Raw genomic sequence first — 7,631 nt, 5'->3', positions numbered from 1 at the left:
AGATAGATAGTAAACAGCACCCACCACCAACCAACTCATGGGTTATTGGTAGATAGATAGTAAACAGCACCAACCACCAACCAACTCATGGGTTATTGGTAGATAGATAGTAAACAGCACCCACCACCAACCAACTCATGGGTTATTGGTAGATAGATAGTAAACAGCACCCACCACCAACCAACTCATGGGTTATTGGAACATAGATAGTAAATAACACCCACCACCAACCAACTCATGGGTTATTGGAATATAGATAGTAAATAGCACCCACCACCAACCAACTCATGGGTTATTGGTAGATAGATAGTAAACAGCACCCACCACCAACCAACTCATGGGTTATTGGTAGATAGATAGTAAACAGCACCCACCACCAACCAACTCTTGGGTTATTGGAAGATAGATAGTAAACAGCACCCATCACCAACCAACTCATGGGTTATTCGAAAATAGATAGTAAACAGCACCCACCACCAAAATAACCCATGAGTTGGTTTTAAGGAAAATATAAATTTATTCAACGAATTTTCTTGCAAACTTAAGGATCAGTTTAAGGCATCGAATATAAAATCAACTTGTCTTTCCAACAATTAAAAAAAAGATTGAAAAATATATACTTTTACATTTTTAGTTAAAAGAAACGTAGAATAGCTCTTATGTCCATTCTTTGTCCCTGATCATGATTTCAAAATGTGCAAGTAAAAATATGTGTGGTTACAAAAGTAAGACTAGAAATACAAAGGTGGAATAGTTAAAAGAAACGTAGAATAGCTCTTATGTCCATTCTTTGTCCCTGATCATGATTTCAAAATGTGCAAGTAAAAATATGTGTGGTTACAAAAGTAAGACTAGAAATACAAAGGTGGAATAGTTAAAAGTAACAGTTTTCTCTATTCAGAAGCTTTTATTAAAATCTCCAAACGTTGAAAGATGCGACGATATTTCAAACTATTCCTAAGATGTTTCAAAACTTGTTCCTATAACCAAACTAAACTTTAAGTTTGATATGTTTTGAACAATATACTTCATAGCCATATTAGGTTAGTTTAAGAACTTTAACTTAAGAAGTGTATTATTTCGTTGGTAGAAATGCAGCCTAGCGGATTGACTCGGAAATAATAAAGAAGGGGTCATTCTTGCTTTATAACGCGTACTTTATACTGAAGAAGTTGTGCATCTTTATCTCTCAAACTGAGACTCGTAGGAATACCCCCGTAGCTAACGGTCCTTTCTCCCCCCCCCCCCCACACACAATCTAAAACACTTTGACAATACATCCTGCGGACACAATATCTCGGTTGGTTTGTCATTGCAATAACACAAGAGCAGAGTCTAGTAAACACTCATTTTGAATCCAATATAAATACCCTTATGGATACAGTAACAATAGGGGTATTTTCAGTTCTGCCCATCCACCCGATGGAACAGCAGTAAGTTTACGGATTTACAACGTTCAAATACAGCGTTTGATTATGACTTAATTTTTGTTAATAACAGAATACGGATTTACAACGCTCAAATACAACGTTCGATTAGGACTTAATTAACCCATAACTTAATTTTTGTTAATAACAGAATACGGATTTACAACGTTCAAATACAACGTTCGATTATGACTTAATTAACCCATAACTTAATTTTTGTTAATAACAGAATACGGATTTACAACGTTCAAATACAACGTTCGATTATGACTTAATTAACCCATAACTTAATTTTTGTTAATAACAGAACAATCAACGAATATATATATATATATATAACAAGTATTTATTACTATGCTGAGCTCAAAAAAAAAAAAAGAAAAGAAAGTGCTGCGGAAGTTAGATGTAACGAATATCGGTTGAAGTTTGTTTATTTATGTAGTCGTCAAATATTTAGGCTATTAAGTGTTATTGTGCAGTAGCCTAACTACGAGCAAACGTATATACACTTGATACATAGTGTGTAGCAGTTGTGTAGTGTTAAATTCCGGAGCCCTGCTCCCCCCTCCCCCCTCCCCCCCAAATTCTTAAACACATGACCATAAGGGTAAAGATCACATATTCAATATCTTATTTTCATTTTAGGTAAAGGAGAAATATCCAGAAACAATTATTTGAGATCACCTACATTTGTATTAATATTGAATACTCATATAATTTTATCTAAAGAAACACATTTGAAGTTTGTAATATTGTTTGGCCTAAGGATTGTTGGCGTCACGTGATTGGCGTGTAGCTCATTGCCTGATATTTTCTCCAACGTTCTAGAACAGTTTGAGAAATACAAAACGCGACTTAAGCTAGAGTATATGGTTATTAATTTAGTGTCCGTCAGAATGGATTTGCCCCCCAGTGGCACAGCAGTATGTCTGCGGACTTACATCGCTAGAAACCGAGTTTCGATACCCGTGGTGGGCAAATCACAGATAGTCCTTGTGTAGCTTTGTGCAGAATTAAAAACAAACAAAGAGAATGGATTGCTGATTATTGAGTCTATTAGTAAGCTACAATAAGTCTGCAGTCGTAAGATATTATTTGAATGAAAATTTTTTAGTCAATCAGCGAGTAATTAGTGCGTGATTTAGTCAATTTGCCTGTTGTCGTCAACCAGTTAGCTCAGTGATGTAAAGCTCGTGCGTGTGAAACAAAAATAAGAGATATGAAGTTAGCAAAATTAACGAAACTGTTCTATTGGCTTCTGCTGTAAAGTTAGGGCTATCAGTAAACATTAGTTAAGCTAACTTGTACAATTTATAGTCGAAGAAATAAAACGCTTTCGTTATCATTAATTTTTTACCAAATAATCTAAAAGGAACCGTCCAATAATAGAAACCATTACAACATTATCTTGTTCGGTGGGCTACATGCATTCCTATGGCGTGGCTTGTAAAACACGAGTACATTAAATCGCCAGATGAAGTGTAACCTTTCTGAAAACGTTTGAATTATTGTACCTTATGAAGCATATCAAAACTTTTTAAGTGAGTCAAGTTATCATAAACACTCCAGTGTCGTTGAAAATACAGTGTGAGAAATTATAAGATCTCATTCATTTTGCTACTTTTATCGACAAAAAAAAGTTTAGCATGGCTTCTTTCGAGTTTAACGTAACCTTAATTTTTGTTTGTTTAATTCGGATATTCATTCGAAGATACACGAGGGATATCTGCGCAAGCCGTCCCTAATTTTGAGCTAATAGACTAGAAAAAAGGGGGTTAGTCAAGAGCATCCCATCTAACTCTTTCGTTACTGAAGAATGGTATTTGACCGTCACTCTTATAACTCATCCTCCACCCTAAAGTGATAAAAACATAGATATCTAAAAGTATAAGTTCCTAATAATTCTAAAACTCTGTCAGCCAGGTACGAAAAAAAGGGTATAGTTTATTATGCTTCAAAGAGCACTAATAAGACTAAATTTTAACCAAAACTCAATCATACGAATAATATCATTTCATTATATCTACATTAAATTTTTGATGTATTTGATAAACAAAAAACCTTCATAGTGCTTCGACATTAGTTAGATTTAGATTATAGGAACCGAATTACCAGTAATCCTAATATTCATGCCTAACGTCTAAAATAATTTTACAAAATTCTAATAGTGGCATATTAATTGAATGTTTAAAACTGAATGTGCTATATGTTCCAATATCACTTTCTCAAGTCAAGTCTGTTTTATCCAAACAAATGAACAGAAAATCAAACATCTCAGCAAAAGCTTGATGTATTATATTTTTGCGCGAAATTTCCAAACAAGCAATCCAATAACTATTTGGTAACTACTGGAGGGTATTTTGTTGATTAAAGTTTTTCGTAATAAGTAAAACTACAACAAAACGTGTCGCCTTTCTTTATCAGAAGAAAAGTGAAAAATGAGAAATTGGATTTAACCGAATATAAATTGCCAAATTAATATTTCTACGAAACTCGACCGGGCCAGCAATATGAAAGAAGGTATTGGGAATTTTAAAAAAAAAACAACTTCATTAAAAACGCCAAACGATAATTATACTTTGAAGATAAGATGATAATAATAGTTAAAATGTAGCTATCACCCTTCTAGAAAAAAACAAAGAGACGAAAAAAGATTGAAACCAGTTAGTTGTTGTTGTTGTTGTTTTTTAAGTGCTTTTGAAAAATAGTTTGTTTCGCAATTTAATATTCCTGGTAAAAAAATAGAAAAAGGTAATTGGAGTCTAAACCAAAATCGCTTAATAAAAACAAATAAGGTAAGAAAATTGTATTAATGGTAAAGTTCATGAAACTAGCAGAGTGGGCCTAAAGAATCAAGCCATAATGTTTCTTCTTTATTTTTTAACTTATATACATTATTCCATAAAGCGAATAATTTGGTTTGGAAAAGTAATCAATGAGGGCGCTGTTTAACACTTACTTTTTTTTAAAATTTTCTTTCGAGCTAAGCTACACAAAGACTATGTGCATATTGCCATCGTAAGTTTCGAATTAATAAGTTACAGGAAGGCAGCTAGTCACGAGACACCCGCCTTTAACACTTGGGCTACATTCATTTGACCAAATAGTGGAATTTAATTATCATTCTTAACGCACAGCCCTAAAGTGCGGAGCGCGTGTTTGTAGCAACGGCGCGTGAACCTTGAGTTCTCGGATTCACTTTCCAGGCGTGTCAACTACTAGGTTATGTCAAAAGTATATAAAGTAACCGATTTAACAATATAACTTTGCCTTTGAAAATATGTAATATCGAAAAAATTCCAAGTTGGTAATGATACTATAATAGCTTCTAAATGAGAATGAGCTAACAAATCCTACAATTTATAAATTAGAACACACTATAATCTACACCGTAGACTGGAAACTAGTCCAAAAGCTTCTCAAACTTGTTCTTCAACAGCGAACTCTTTGTGCTCACTAACATCATCATTGTAAGTAAACAGGTTAATTTAAGTTGTTCATAATTAGGATAGAATCATGTGAGGCGCAAAGCAATGATAAAGGCCCTAACGTAATGCAACGAAGGTAAAATGAAATCCACTAATTGGATCGCTCTGGAGAACTTCCATCTGAGTAAACCTCGTTATATTTGAGCTTGACACGGATGAACGTGTTTGCATATCTTCTGTAAGTCGTAAGCCGTGCCTTTCAAAATCAAATGCTTTTCAGTATTATTGAGTAAAGAAACGATTCCCATGTTTTCGTTCTTGTCATTAGCTAACTGACGAGGCCTGGCCAGGTGGTTAGGGCGCTCGACTCGCAATCTGCGGGTCGCGAGTTCGAATCCGCATACCACCAAACATGCTCGCCCTTTCAGCCGTGGGGGCGTTATAATGTGACGGTCAATCCCACTATTCGTTGCTAAAAGAGTAGCCCACGAGTTGGCGGTGGGTGGTGATGACTAGCTGCCTTCCCTCTAGTCTTACACTGCTAAAATAGGGACGGCTAGCACAGACAGCCCTCGTGTAGCTTTGCACGAAATTCAAAACAAACAAACAAAAGCTAACTGACGCTATAATGTCATGTACCACACGAACTCTGTTTAAAATGTTAACATGAAGGCGAAAAAAACAAACAAAAAATTCGCATTTGTTTTGTTTTTTAAACTAGATTACGAATAATTGACTTCAGAGTGGTTACTTAAAATTTTAGCAAACAAATTTTATAACCAGTATAAAAGGCGATATCGGCGCCAGTTTTGAATATCCAATACATTAGTATCAATTAGTCTGATAAGCATCCTTTTCAGATTCCAGAAAAATAAATCAACCGAAATCAAAATGTATATTAAAATATTTGGATTAAATAAATAGTAGCTCCTCATCATATATCATAAATAAACAGGTCGATTGATCGAAACATTCTGATTAACTTGGTTGGTTGGTTATTTTTAGAGCAAAGCCGCATTGGGCTATCTGCTGTGTCCATCGCGCAGAATCAAATCCCAGATTTGAGCGTTGTAAGTCCACAAACTTACCGCTGTTTCATCGGGAGACCATAATTAACTGGAAACTTGTTTTTTATTTTATTGTTTTTTTTTCTTCAACCTCAAAGGCACTTTATGGGACACATGGTATAACCGGCAAAGAAATACTGTCCCTAATTTAAAACTGCTAATAAGATGAGACAAATCAGTTAGTAATACCCGTTCCGTTTGCTGGTATTATCTATTACAATTATAATGCTCAGCGGAAAGTGTAAGTCATGTTCAGTGTCATATCGCGGCTCGAACCTTTCGATCGGCAGCTCAGCACACTAACTACAAACCCACACCTGGCCCAATAAATAAATAAGTTTTACTTTAACCGAAATAACCAGCAGATTAGAGCATTATATTATAGATTTATTTTATCTTCATCAAAGGTAAAATTGAAAATCTAATTTATGACATAGCGACCCAATGATATAATTTGTGACATAGCGACCCAATGATATAATTTGTGACATAGCGACCCAATGATATAATTTGTGACATAGCGACCCAATGATATAATTTGTGACATAGCGACCCAATGATATAATTTATGACATAGCGACCCAATGATATAATTTGTGACATAGCGACCCAATGATATAATTTGTGACATAGCGACCCAATGATATAATTTGTGACATAGCGACCCAATGATATAATTTGTGACATAGCGACCCAATGATATAATTTGTGACATAGCGACCCAATGAATTCTTTGATTACCCTCTGCTATGGTCGCCTGTTCAATGTTTATCAGTACAGCTTAGGTCAGCAAACTAAAGAAAATTGATAAAGTTAGGCCTCTTATAATGGTGACGTGTTATAAGACTGACCGTCAAATCCCAATAGCTCGATTAGCATTCGATTCAATTCATTTCTCTCACTGTTTTTGTTGTAGAATTGTGTACAAACTCGTCGAGTTTACATTTAAGATATGCTGGACTGTGTTAAAAGAAGATGTATGAATGCAAGTTAAATTACTTTCTGAGATTATCTTGTCAGTAGCATTCTTCAATGTGTAAAATAATTTCTGTTTTTTGGAGTTCTTTATTTGTTGTGTTTTTCCTGGAACGATGCAAATTACTCACGAAGAGGTGATTTAAAATCCTTTTATGAACAGTCCGTTAATCACTAGTATGATAGATTTTTTAAAATTTGTCCAGTAACTATTCTAATGATGACCAGTAGAAACTTTTACTTGAAAGTTGTACCAAGGTTGCATCATAGTTTTGTTTTATGAAATTTTAAAGCAAAATCTCCTATTCAAGCTCACGTGGCAAACCAGAAAGCGAACATAAATATTAGTCATTGTGATTTTTTTTACCAATGGGTGTTTTTTGTTGTTGTTAGATATCTAGTTTTATAGCAAAAGGTCTGGAAAATCCGTTATGGTTTTACAGAATTTTATATATTCTTGGATCTCTCAGGAAGAATATGTTTTAGAGTAGAGAGTGTGGCTTCTATGTTTTCATACGTATATCTAGAGTAGAGAGTGTGGCTTCTATGTTTTCATACGTATATCTAGAGTAGAGAGTGTGGTTCTATGTTTTCATACGTATATCTACAGTAGAGAGTGTGGCTTGTTTGTTTTCATACGTATATCTAGAGTAGAGAGTGTGGTTTCTATGTTTTCATACGTATATCTACAGTAGAGAGTGTGGTTTCTATGTTTTCATACGTATATCTACAGT

The sequence above is a fragment of the Limulus polyphemus genome, unplaced genomic scaffold (genome assembly GCF_000517525.1).
Source record: "Limulus polyphemus unplaced genomic scaffold, Limulus_polyphemus-2.1.2 Scaffold974, whole genome shotgun sequence".
Classification (NCBI taxonomy): Eukaryota; Metazoa; Arthropoda; class Merostomata; order Xiphosura; family Limulidae; genus Limulus; species Limulus polyphemus.
Note: the sequence above shows the minus strand (reverse complement) of the source record.